Genomic DNA, 13,297 nt, shown 5'->3' with positions numbered 1-13,297 from the left:
AAAATTCAGAATGAGAGAGAGTGCTAAAGCTCAGGAGCTCCAGACAACCCAAAATAAAATTTATAGGTAAGACCAGACTTGTAAGAGGTTTCTAGGTCCAAAAGCTTGCCTGGTTGTGTTTTTTCTTTTTTGGTTTATTTTTTTTCCTCAGCTATTGTTGTTCCAATAAAAATCTCCTTAAAATGGCACTGTGTGGGTCTCAGAATGCTGAGAGAGCTGTACCCATGCTGACACCTGTGCTGAAGGATTTCCATCAATCTCAAGAAGTGCTTCAGTCCAACCATATAATTAATAGTGAAATTTAATGTGGTAAAGAGGGGTCATGCACAGTGTTGAAAATTAATTTACAGATAAATTATCTGTATCACTGTACTGGGTGTAATGTTACGGCACCTAAGAGGTTTTCCCTGTGAAAGGGGATTTCTACAGTCTTAGGGCAAGAGGTGTGGTCCAGAGAACCTCCTAAGGGGAACAATCAGCTGGAAATCCAGTCAGTATTACTTTTATATCTTCAGAGTAGTTTTCACTTCTGAGGTAATTTCTTGTGATTTTAAGGGATTATTCTATAATAATGATATTTTGGTTAAATCCATATGAATGCCACAACTCATTGACAGCCCCTGCCAGTGCCTAAAGGGGCTCCAAGAGAGCTGGAGAGGGACTTGGGACAAGGAGCTGGAGTGACAGGATTGGGGGGAATGGCTTCCCACTGCCAGAGGACAGGGATAGATGGGATATTGGGGAGAAATTCTTCCCTGTGAGGGTAGGGAGGCCCTGGCACAGGTTGCCCAAAGAAGCTGTGGCTGCCCTGTGCAAGCACCCAAGGCCAAGTCTGATGGGGCTTAGAGCACCCTGGGGTAGTGGAAAAGTTCCTGTCCGTGGCAGGGGGAGGATTGAGAGGAATTGAAAGATTTTTCCAACCCGATCCAGCCCGGGACTCCGACTCTTTTGAACACCAGTACCCCAGGCTGACCATAGATGTCAGCAGCAGCTTCAGCTACAGTCGCTGGGCTCTGCCAGGACCAGACACTGAGCCTTCTGCCTCGGACCAGTTTATTTAGGAAACGTGAAGAGAATACATAAATGCATGGACGAGAGACTGGAATTGCTCATTTCCTGAGTCTGTGTTATCTTGCCAGGTAAGGAAATGGCTTCAACAAAATCACCTGCCGTGTCACCGGCTGAATCCCCGTGGTTTCCTCAAACCCAGCAGTGCTGGAGGGTCAGGGATGGGCAGTGAGGGCAACCCACTCCCCCCAGCAGATTTTATTTCCATCCCAACACATGGAATTTTCTTCTAGTAGTCCAAATTATTTATCTGACCCCTGACCTTGAGAACATCCCAGGCCTGAGAACACTAATGAGCAATAAACTGTTCTCAGCTGAGCCTGCTATTCACGCCTGAAGGTCCAAGAGCCCCTTTTGACCCAGCTTGGGGCACCCACACTTTTCCCCAGGGGATGTTGGATGTACCCACATCACAAATGAGAGCTCAGGGGTCACTGCTGGCACAGCTGGACATGTGGTTCAGCAGGAGCTGCTGGATGCTCCAAAAACAGCTGCAAAGTGAGCAAACAAAGTGTTTAGGAAATAAGAATTCCTGAGGGCCTAATATATTGAATTTTAAATCTTACAGGGCAAAATGATCTTTGGGCAAGAGACAGTGATGAAACAGATGCCATCCTATCTCATCCCCATAGCCTAAGGCTTTTCCTTTTTCTCATAGGGATAATTACAAATTGCTACTGCTCCAGAGCACTTTTGAGCTTTTCCTGGCAGACGCCTTCTCCCCTCAAGTCCGAAACAGGACAGACAGCACATTTCTGTTGGATTTAGCTGGAAGGAAGGCTCTCCTGCTGCTGTCCTGCAGCCAGGGCTGCACAGGGGGGCAGCTGCTCGGCGGGGACAGCAGATGTCTGGGCCATGGGGACACAGACAGAGGGGAGGGGAGCAGGGCCATCAGCTGTCAGGCTGCTGACCTCTTACCCCGCCATGGGAAATCCACTGCCAGATCTCAGGGATCTCATCCCCAGATGAGGGGGTTTCATCGTTTATTCTGATTTTCAAGGCTTTTTCTGTTACCAGACCATGTCCCATTTATAGCTGTGATTGTTGACTTTCCAGTCTTTGGAGGGCAGCCTCCCTGCTTTAGAGTTCGGGTGTTGCCTGCTTATGTTAAGGGAGATACACACGACTCCTTCTAGAGCACTACTAATTTTGGTAAATTCCAAACCTGTTTGTGTATATTCCTGCTCTGGATTGAGTGGTTACAGGGCTGTTTCTATTGGAAGAGAGACGAGTGAGACCTTGGTACCTCCTATATTCTCACCTCTCTGCCAAAACATGCACTTTTAAGCTTTGTCTTTCCTTTAACTTAGCTTTTTTCCCCTTTGGACATTACTCAGAAGGATATGAAGTCTGTCTGCAGGGTCCCCCCTGCCCACGCTGGCATGTTGGGGTGTGCCTCCCTGTGCCTGATCCTCAACAGGAGCTTCTTTGTCCTTCTCGCTGCTCCGGACAAAGGGGAATTGTCCTGCCCACCAGCTCCAGCTGCCCTGCGGCCACCAGCCGCTTCATCCCGACCGGAGATGCAGCAAGAAAAGCAGGATGTTTCCTTTCTGTTCATAAGAAGGTGCTTGGGAATCGGGCTGGAATCTCACCTGTCTGGGCTGAGGATGAGGAGGCAAGGAACCTCCTTTGCTGTCCTCACTCACCCCAAAAGTTTTTGGGTCAGCTTTGACCCCCCCCCACCCCTTCATTCAACACGCAGGCTGGTGTTCAGATAAACTCCCAAGGGATTATCACAGGGCTAATGAGAATCCACACATTTAATAGGATTTAGCAGAAAAACGACTCGGACTAAAATTGATGATAAATCATTTTTCAGAATTAAGATGCTCTTTGGGAGTGCCCAGATGGTTCAGAGCAGAAAAAATGGGAGCTGAATTGCAAAAATGCCTCTCCCTTTGATCAAAGATATTGTCAATACTGTGATATGCACATTATTATTATTTTCCACAGATAATAGCACAAAGAATAAGCAAAATAAACTCATTGTGGAGCAGAGACTCAGGCTAGGGTTTGACAAGATGCTTCCAGGACAGGCTTTTCAGGTGGCTGGATTGAGACACTCTACTTTTGATATTGACAACTTAAAAAGTTTAATAAGAAATATTAAGCCTTTATTAAACCTGTACTGAGTCAGGCAAGTGCATATAGCTCTGAACAGAGAAAGCAAAAACCTAAAGTGAAATGTCCATTTTGATTAGATCTGGGCTTTTTTTTCCCGTCTAACTACGGCATCAGGGAAAAATTTCCAAGCTCGGCCTCAGGATTACATGATAGTAGGGGAAATAAATAACTGTAATGCCTAAATTATGGATCTAAACACATTTTCCAAATAAACCTTTGGTTTATCCTTGGTAGGGCCCATATGTTGGCAAGCTGTTATGTGTGTGGCTGGATAATGGGATTGTCCCCAGGCTGGAGGCCTGCACACCAGGAAGGTTTTCCTCGTGGTGTTTTTAACCATTTTCAAGGAATTAGTAACCTGGTTGGGTGGAAGGTGTCACTGCCTACAGCAGGGAGGGAACGAGATGGTCTTTAAGGTCCCTTCCAACCCAAAGCAGTCCGTGATTCCGTGATTCTATGACTATGCCAGTTTAAAACATCCATCTGGAAAATGCCACGTTCTTCACCGGAATGAGCCTGGGAGCATCCAGGTGACAACCCAGTGGGGTTCTGCTTATCTTCCACAGACTCAAGGAATGGTTCGGGTTGGAAGGGACCACCCTGGCGGATGCTGAGCCCCAGAAGGGTGCTGAGCTGAGCCCCAGAGGATGCAGAGCCCCACTGGGTGCTGAGCCCAGATTTGTGCTGAGTCCGATTGATGCTGAGCTCCGGTGGGTGATGAGCCCCGGAGGGTGCTGAGTCCCAGTGGATTGCCAAGCTGCGCCCCGCAGGATGCTGAGCCCCGGCTGATACCGAACCCGGCGGGTGCTGGGCCCGGCTGCCGCCGAGCCCGGCCGGGAGCGGAGCCCCGCGGCCGCTGTCCCGCCGCTGTCCCGCCGCTTCCCCCTGGCAACGCCACGCGGTTTCCAGGCCCGCGGTGCCCCGGAAGCGGCGCGGGCGCGGCGCGGCCATAGGGCGGAGCCGCGCGGGGCGGTGCCGGCGCCGAGCGCTGCCGGGTCGGGCTGTGGCCGTCGAGTGCCGTGAGGGAGGAGCTGCGGCGGGCGCGGGGAGAGCAGCGGCGGCTCCGGCCCGGCCCAGCCCGGCCCGGCCCGCCCGGGGAGCGCAGCGCCGGCGGAGCAGGTGGGGGCAAGGCGGCGGCGGCGGCGGGGCCCGGGCGGGGGGCGGCTCTCGCGGCCCGCCCGCGGCGGAGGCTCCGCCGGGCTCGGCGCTCCCGGTGCGGCGGCTCCGGCTCCGGCCGGCGGAGGAGCGGCCGTGGGGCGGCCCGAGGGACCGCGGGGGTCGCAGCTCCCCCCCGGTGTGGGTTCGGGGCGCTGGGCTGGCGCTGCCCGCGGGGCGGAACGGGGGGATTTGAGTCCCGGGAGCTGATGGACTGTCCCGGCAGTGCCGGGCAGGGACCTGCCGGGGAAGGAGCTGGAGGTGCCTTGGGAACTGCTGGACCCAGTGGTGTTCCCGGTCTGAGGGAGCGAAGTGCTCTGTGTAACTGGAGGTGTATCAGCAACTTATTTGTGTGAAGAAGTTATTTATCCCCTCTACGTCTGGGAAGATTTTCTGTATGCTGTTTGGCACAATGTGGAACTCTAAGGGTTGGGGTTTGTTGTCTTATCCAAATCATGGATTCGGGATGGCTTGGGTTGGAAAAATCTTAAAGGTCATCTCATTCCACCCCTTGCCGTGGGCAGGGGCACTTTCACTAGACCAGACTGCTCCAAACCACGTCTAAGCTGGCTTTGGACACTTCCAGGGATGGGGCAGCTCAACTGCCTCAGGAGGGTCACATCTTCCCTTCCAAATGTCTCACGGCTACCAGCAGTCCCCTTTAGCCTTTCTTGACAGTGACTTCTCTGTTCCTAGGAAGTCTTCTGAGCAGAGTCCAAGCTCTGTTGAGCTGCCTCCCATGCCTGACTTCATGTGACATTTTCTACCTCACTCATTTCTGGTTTCTATGACCTGCCTGAAGTCCCACTATCACGGGTGTGACCTCAGACTTGACTGGTTTTTTTTACTAGTGACCTAATGCCTGTCAGCTTGTGCAGCCACTCCCCAGGTTCTTCAGGATCTGCCTTTTCATTCTCTCAGCTCCCCAGCTGCCGGCTGTGATTTGCCCAGATAAACCATCTCTACCTCTCTGGTTCAATGTTGTGTTGGTAATTCTGTTGGGAGAGGTCGATGGGTAAACTGGGAATCATGAGCTTTGTTCTTGTTGAGAAGCCCTTACCAAATATTAGCAGCATTTTCCCACAGACACATTCCAACAAACACAAAGAGTGCCTTGGAATTATGAGTTTGCAGAGATTCAGGCTGCAAAATTCCTCAATGCTTGCCAGTTGCTCGAATTTTAGAAGTGCCACCTGGATGGTGAAGTGTTACTGATGAGAGAGTTTGGGTTTCATGACATTGCTGTCATAGAGAGATGCACACACCGGTTATTTGCACATGAAACTGGGTTCACACTGGAGCTCTTGGAGTCAGGGATGAGCTGGAGGTGCTGCCAATGATAAATATCAGCAGGAGTTCTTGTTCAGGGAAGGTGACCGCTGGCAAGGTGTGACCAGATAAGAAAGAATTTAAATATCATGGTGTGTAATAAAAGAAATCATTATTAGTAAAAAAACATGCAGACGTACTCAGGAAGAGTGGAGGATGGAGGTGAGAGGTGCCAGGGAAATCTCAGTTTCCATGTTGAAGTTCTGGCTGCTGGTGTAGCGGCACCCCGGCACCGCTGATATTCCAGCTTTTTGGCAAAAATCTTGCTGACTCCAGTGCAATTTTAGACTATTGGCCTGATAAAATCAGGGCTTTATGCTCACACCCTTCGTAAGCACCTAAACTTTTTTCAGATACAAGTGTTTCTTTAAACAGTTCCTGCCCTGAAATCACTTTTTCTGGACTGGGCTGCCACAATTTGTATTCTTTAGGAGCTGTTGTGTGGTGGGGAAGAGGAGTCTCATCTCTCTGCTTTCCTCTGCAAATCTCTAACTGTGTGTTTTCAACTGCTGGCCAAAAGCCCTCACAAGTTTGGGCTCCTTGCTGCATTTCGTGTAAGTTCTGTTTTCTGGACACGAGGGCTGGAAACTCACACCAGATTCTCACAATACATTTAACTGGGACATACCTGCTGGTGTTTATGCCAGAGCTGCTTCCTATAAATTAGCTCTTCTCTCCATTGGTGCTTTCGAAAAGCTTGGCCCAGCTGTTGGCTCTGTATTTTCAAACCACAGTCACTCTTTTCTATGTTCTCTGTTGCTCTCTTCCCTGCACATGTTTGCTCAAAGCTAATCCCTGAGGGGAGCAGAGCAGGGAATGGCAGGGGATCTCTGGGATGCTGTGCCGTGTCACAGAGAAGTCCTTTGTGCTGATATCCTTCATGTCTGAGACAGGTTGGTGGCTCATGGGACATGGCAACAAGCTAATATCCCGTCTCTCTTGTTCATAGTAGTGTTTCTTGTGAAGTCTGAAGTGTGTAACCTTGCCTCATTCCAGCCCATCTATCTTGCTCTTCCATAGGAGTTTTCATGCTGTTCCAGTTCTCTGTGTTGGCAACAACTTGGTTTGCTGTGCTGGAGTCACCAATGGAAAATATTCAGGCAGGTTCAGAACTCCACTCTGAGGGGAGCTGTGAGCTGGGCAAAATCCTAAGTCCATCCTAGTCCACAGCCACTTGCAGCTTTCCCTGCCCTGACACTGCTCCCTTTTCCAGCTCTTAGGAAGCAATCAGCCACTGTGTATTTTCAGGTTAACAGATGAAATCCTGTGTAATGCCTTAAAAAGTGCTACCAGATGAGACCAGGAATCCATCTGGCCTGGTATCCTGCTCACTGGTAACCAGGAGCAGATGCTTGGGGAGGGGAGAACACAAACACAGCAGATCTAATCCAGGGAAATAGTGGTTTATTTTTCTCTCTCCAGCAGTTCATGACCTCCCTGAGCCAGGTGATCAATTTAGGAACCTTTGCACTTCTCTTCATGATATTCATGATTTTAGGAAGATACTTTTTCCATTCCTGGTAGTCTCTTGGCTGAATTGTCCTCATATATTTAGACTTTCTGTGGCTCTTCTTGTATTTCATGTCATTACCAGCTCTGCTTCAGCCTCCTTGAGACAGGTAAGGCAGGAGGAGTGGGGCACAAGACAATGGAGGACATTGACAGAGGTGCTGGGTTCTATTTATGGTGCAGATACCTTTTTAGAGGTATTTTATCCTATATTATTATCTCTGTAATTACAAATGTTGTGCTTGTTCATTAGTGATCTTAAAACCATGGAGCCATGGTTTTTGGTGGCATATTCTGCTGTAGTCCTGCTTCCTAGGGTTGGCATCAGTTCAGTCTGTCATGTTTCTTGAAGTTGACGTTAGGGTGGTTGTTCCTGATGTGCTGCTCTGTGAATTGTATCACCCACTCATATCACGAGATTTTACTGCAATTCCTTGGAGTCATTGCTCTTATTTACTTCTCATCCTGAATTATTCAGAGTAGCAAATGTTGTCATCTTAGTAACACAGCTCTGTGTGAAGCAGAATCCTTTGGTGAGTCCTTGCTGCAGAACGGACCAGTGATATGTTCTGCCCCCTTCTTTACCAGTTATTTCTGTACATGAAAGATTTTTCCTTTTTTCCTGTAGTTTTTCTCTCCAGAGATCTTTGGTGGATTCTGCCTTGTAGTATTCTTGCTTTTTTCAATGGAGTATCAGCTGATTTTCCCTTGTTGATGTGCTCTGTCCACTGCAAAAGGAAGAAGGAGAAGGGTAGAAAAGACAACAGCCCCTGACTCCTGAGACACAGCTTCATTTTGTACAATATAATTAGCCCTGCAGCAATTTAGGCTGGTCTTTAGGCCAGCTCTGGTTTGCCCAGCATGGCTGCCTGGGCTGGTTGTCCAGACTCTGCTGAATTGTGCTGTGAAAGCTGGGCCAAGAGACTTTCTAGTACCAGCTTTAACCAAGGGCACTTCCCCATCTCCTCCTCTGTGACTTTGGGGTAAAGTGAGGCTATTACTGTCACCTCATCATATTTTGCCACCAAAAGCCAAGCTCAACACACTCAAGAGTGTGTATAAACACAATTTTAATTTTTGGGAGATGTTGTCTGATGATTTATTAACACAATAATAGATCATGTGGCTTCCAACCTTTTTTCCCTTACTAAAAGCTTGTAAATTTAGATTTTGTTTCCTTCTTGGACACTTAGCCTTGCTGTAGAGATGTGCTGGCTTTGATTGCTTGGTCAGATCACGCTGTAGGGCTCACACCAATATTCCTACTGCTATCCAAGGTGAAGGCCGGAATTAGTTTAGATTAGATGTTAAGATGAAATTCTTCTTTGTGAGGATGGTGAGGCCCTGGAATAGGTGGCCCAGAGAAGCTGTGTCTGTCCCGTCCCTGGAATGTCCAAGGCCAGGCTGAACAGGATTTGGGGCACTTTGGGATTGTGGAAAGTGTCCCTGCCCATGGCAGGGGACGGAACGGGAGCTTTAAGGTCCCTTCCCATCCAAATATTCCATGGTTCTATGAGTTGCTGCTTCTCTCATCCACTGCTGGGAAGAATCACTTTTTGCTGTTTAAGAACTTGGTCCTGGTGTCACACACTGACCTGGCATTTGCTCTGGTGACATGTGGGGCGTGGAGCCTGGTTAACACTGTGTGGTTTTTTTAATGGCTCCTCTACTCTCCACTGTGTTTTAAATGAACTTGCTATGTCCACTTGCAAACCAGGCATTTGAGTTTTTCCATCATACTTTTAGACTTACAGCATTTGTGAAGAAACACTCCTGACCCTTGTTTTTGTCTTTCCATCTGACTTGCACTGTGTTGATTCTTTTCTAGCTGTGGATTTTCACATGGCTAATTCTTGTCCCATCTGTAGGAGTTCTTGAGGAGATGAGGCTCTTATGAATCACCTTCTTTCCCCCCAAAGATGCATCCTCCTCAAATATACTCTTCTCTGGCTCTGCTGGCTTTCTTCTTATGCAGTGTGAGAGGAACCTTTGATGTCGATTGCAGGGCCCACTGTCGTGGTGCTGTTTTGATCCATTCAGTCCTTGTTCTTTTACAGGCTTCCAGTTGTCCCAAAACCTTCTCAGATCCTAATGAATCCAAGCCCAAGTGTGGGAGCCATTCTTTGAGATGCTGTCACCCAACTCTTGCTTATTGCCTTCCTATTCTCAGCCTGAATTTTGCCTCTGGACATTTCCCTCCTTTTTTGCTGGCTGTACCCTTGCCTGGAATGCCAGGACAAGGGGGAATGGCTTCCCACTCCCAGAGGATGGGGTTATCTGTGTTACTGGGAAGAAATTCCTCTCTGTGAGGGTGGTGAGGCCCTGGCACAGGTTGCCCAGAGAAGCTGTGGCTGCCACACCCGTGGAAGTGTCCAAGGCCAGGCTGGATGGGACTTGGAGCAACCTGGGCTAGTGGAAGGTGTCCCTGCCCGTGACAAGGGGATGGAATAGGATAGGCTTTAAGATCTTTCCAACCCAACCCATTCTGGGATTATATGAAGCGGTAAAATCGCAGAATTTTTGTACCTACTTCATCTCTGTTCGCATTAACACCCCCCAGCCCCCAACCTTTGTTTTTCACTTGAGGGAGGAGATATTTGAATTCCTTGTTAAATGGCCCATTTAATTTCTGGTTCATCAGACTCTCCCTACCTTTTAAACAGTTCCCTTTTTGCTAGAAATTGGCAAAAGCAACAATGAAACTCAATAGGGGTGAAATTACCATTTTCTCCTGGCTTTTTGTATGTTCTTCCTTCTTGTCAGATCCATTTGGAGCAGCCCATCTTCTGCAATGGATAGGTGTCTCTTACCTGTCTGAATCTTCTGGTTTGCTTTGCTCATCTTTGAGCAAATCTCTTCAGGAGAACAGCTTAATAGCCTGAAAAGTTGACAGTGATTCCACCCTCAAGATCAGCCTGACAATTTCTGTGTGGTGGAAGACAATTGAATAGCTTGGATTTGCTACTCTGAGCATTTAATGCAGGAATTGGGGATATTCACCAGGGAGAGGGGAAAATTGTTTTCCTGTCTGCCTCTGCTCTCCTGCTCATTTTTTTTTTCCTTCTTCTTACAGTTATATTGTGACATTCCTTTAGGCTGGGAATATTGTGGCTGTTTACAAAGATGTGAAGGTTTTTTCGCAGTCCCAAATCTTTTTCCTGAGGTCATCGTGTCTCTGTAGCTCTCTTAGATGAGTTGGCCATGTTGTGTGGGGTGCATTAGAGGAGACCACATCATTTATTAAATATCCTGAGTAGCTGCTGTCCTATATACATGTTTTAATGTCTAGTGATAAAGCCTGGGGAGTTCATGCAGTTTGTGCTGAGGTTAAAAAAACTCTGAAATACCTGCTTCCTATAGAGCTGCACCTTTTTCCCAGCCCACAAGGAATCGCTGTGCATCAGTGCCAGAGGTAGTTACATCAAGTTGTAGGATAAACCTATTTGAACTCTGTGAAACCAACCTGTCTGACATGTTTCCTGGAGCTATTTATTTTATGTTAGAAAAGATGGTCTCTTCCATCCTGCTGGTTTGCTGCGGAGCTCAGTTCATGATTTAACCCCTGCCATGCCCTGGGCAGCAGGACAGGGGTGAGGGGGGATTTTGTCCCTCTGCCCTGCTCAGGTGAGACTCCACCTGCAGAGCTGCCTCCAGCTCTGGGATCCAGCATCAGAAGGATGTGGAGCTGCTGGAGCCCGTCCAGAGGAGACCAAGGGCTTCAAGGGCTGGAGTCCTTCTGCTCTGGAGCCAAGCTGGGAGAGCTGGGAGGGTTCATCAGGAGAAGGCTTCAGGGACACCTCAGAGCCCCTTCCAGTGCCTAAAGAAGCTCCAGGAGAACTGAAGAGGAAGCTGGGACAAGAGCCTAGAGTGCCAGGACAAGGCAAAATGGTTTCCCACTGCCAGAGGGCAGGGTTAGCTTTGATATTGGGAAGAAATTATTTTCTGTGAGGGTGGTGAGGCCCTGGCACAGGTAATATTTTGTTTGTAGAAATAAGCCAAACTCAGTGTTTCTTTGTTTTGCACATTTATTTCTGCATTACAGGACAGAGGATAGATTCAGATAATTTCAGCTGTCATTGTTCACATTAATGGAGGGCTCACAACAGGGAAAACTAACACAGGAAATCTGTCTGCATCTGTCTAATGTTGTGCTCAGCAAGGAGGGATACATAAATTGACTCATTGGCTTGTTCAGGTTGGCATCACCTTTAAGATCATTGAGCCCAGCCATTAACGTTACTTCTCATGTCTAAAATTCTTTAGGTGTGTTTTGCAAGAGTAGCAGTTTGAAGTCTCTCAGACTTGCTGGATCTCCAAGCTTTCATTCCTCATCACTCAAAATTCCTTCTGGATCTGACTGCTGTTTGTTTGAGTCTATTACAACAAATGGGAGGCATTTCTCTAAAATACAGCTTTAATATCGTTCATCGAAGGTGGCAGATCTGACAAGTGTAGTGAAGAGTTTGACTCTGCCCAAGGTTGGAACGAGCTGCTTTGTTGTGCAGCAATCCCATCCTGCCAGATTTTGGCCGTCCTTAGTTACCTTGTAACTGTCTTCCTTTGTAATGCACAAGGCCAGTTTAGTTTCTGCAGCTTATTTTTATTTCCTAGATCTTAAAAGAACAAGTTTCAATGAGCAAATGAAACTTAAGAACCTTTAACATCTTATTTTAATGAAGCAGAGGCCACAGGCTTTGTAGTTGTCTCTTTTCAAGTCCGGGTTGGACTTCAAAGGTCTCGCCTGTAGGAGTTTCATGCCGACTCATCCTTGCTGTCACTTTTTGGCAGGTCACAGCACTCTGGTTTGTGCTGGGGGAAGGGACTGGGGCAGCACGTGCTTTAAGTAACTTCTTAGATGGAAATAAACACTTCCAAAACACCTGCTGTGTGTCATTCCTCCAGGTAGTGAGGTTCTTGAAAGTGTTCAAGTCTTTGTTGGATGGGGCTTGGAGCAACCTAGTCTAGTGGAAGGTATCCCTGCCCATGGCAGGAGGTGGAACAAGGTGGTGTTCAATGTCCATTCCAACCCAAATCAGTCTATGATTTTATGATGCTTCCCCACCCTGAATAATTTTCATTTCCTGGTTGTTCTCTCATTTTTCTAGCCACAGCCTACCTCATCTGGCTTACCTTCAGTGCTGGGTTGGGTGCTTTGGAGGCCCTTGGGTTCTCCAAATGATCATGCTGCAGCTGACATCAGGCCTGTAGCCACTTTGGCATTTGATATTGCTTCCCAGCTGTCCCCTCTTTGGAAAGGTTTTGACCAGTTTCCCATTCTGAAGCAGCTCTGTGCAGTGTTGGCAGCGCTGAGGCTTCAGTTTGACTTGTGATAGATGCAGTGCCAGTGTGGTAAATCATCTCTGGGGGGAATATCTCTGCTCAGATCCCTGACATTCTGTCATTAAAATCCAAAACTGGTGTTAGGCTCCAACACAATTCACAGGTCTTTGGATTTGTGTGGACTTGCTGCATGCAGTGCTGGTACTTGGTGGTTTTTATCCCTTCTAAGTGTTAGGAATTACTGGGCATGCCAGAATGCCTTTGCCTGTCATGATCCATGACTGGCAGTGGGATGTTTTGGAGTCACTTGTTCTGTTCTTCCTGGTGCTTTGACTTTAAGGAGACAATGTGATTGAAGATGGGGGTTTGGGGGGAACGTGGCTGCTGTGGTGATAACAGGTTTTGGATAGAGGACCTGGGGGTCATGGCATCCTCCTGGCTGGGGCCTCTGCAAGGACAGGTTTGGTAAGAGCAGTGATGTGCAGGGTGACTGTTGGATGTTCAGGCAGCCTTCTGTGACACCATCTGTTTGCAGAGGCATTAGGGGATGGAGCGTGAGTCCCAGATGCCTTTTGGACCATATACACTCAACATGTAATGTGAGAAACCTTGTGCCTGGTTGGACTTGGTGCAGTCATCTTAGTAATCCTGGCTTTGCATGCTTGAGCTAGTCCTCCTGTTTGAGTTTCTGGCATGAAAATAGGTTCTTGAGCATCTCTGAAGGCCTGTAGTGCTGAGGCAGATAGTTCAGAAATTCCTCAGTGGTGTCTTGAAACCAGATTCTTTAAATTGTTTTTTCCTAGGGATAGAGTCTTGCAGTGATCCTCGTTAT

At 48.1% G+C, this 13,297-nt stretch overlaps 1 protein-coding gene across 2 annotated transcripts in view; it reads left to right on the top strand.

Moving 5' to 3' along the window:
- Positions 1–4,149: 4,149 nt before the first annotated feature.
- Positions 4,150–13,297, top strand: part of CSNK1G1 (casein kinase 1 gamma 1) — a 95,607-nt gene continuing 86,459 nt past the window's right edge. For both annotated transcript variants that reach the window (XM_030281858.4, XM_030281857.4), the window contains exon 1: positions 4,150–4,311. The gene's annotated coding sequence lies outside the window, so the exon portion shown is untranslated. The remainder of the gene's footprint in view (positions 4,312–13,297) is intronic.

This window comes from Taeniopygia guttata, chromosome 10, assembly GCF_048771995.1.
Source record: "Taeniopygia guttata chromosome 10, bTaeGut7.mat, whole genome shotgun sequence".
Lineage (NCBI taxonomy): Eukaryota > Metazoa > Chordata > Aves > Passeriformes > Estrildidae > Taeniopygia > Taeniopygia guttata.
Note: the sequence above shows the minus strand (reverse complement) of the source record. Positions and strands in the feature narration are given on the sequence as shown.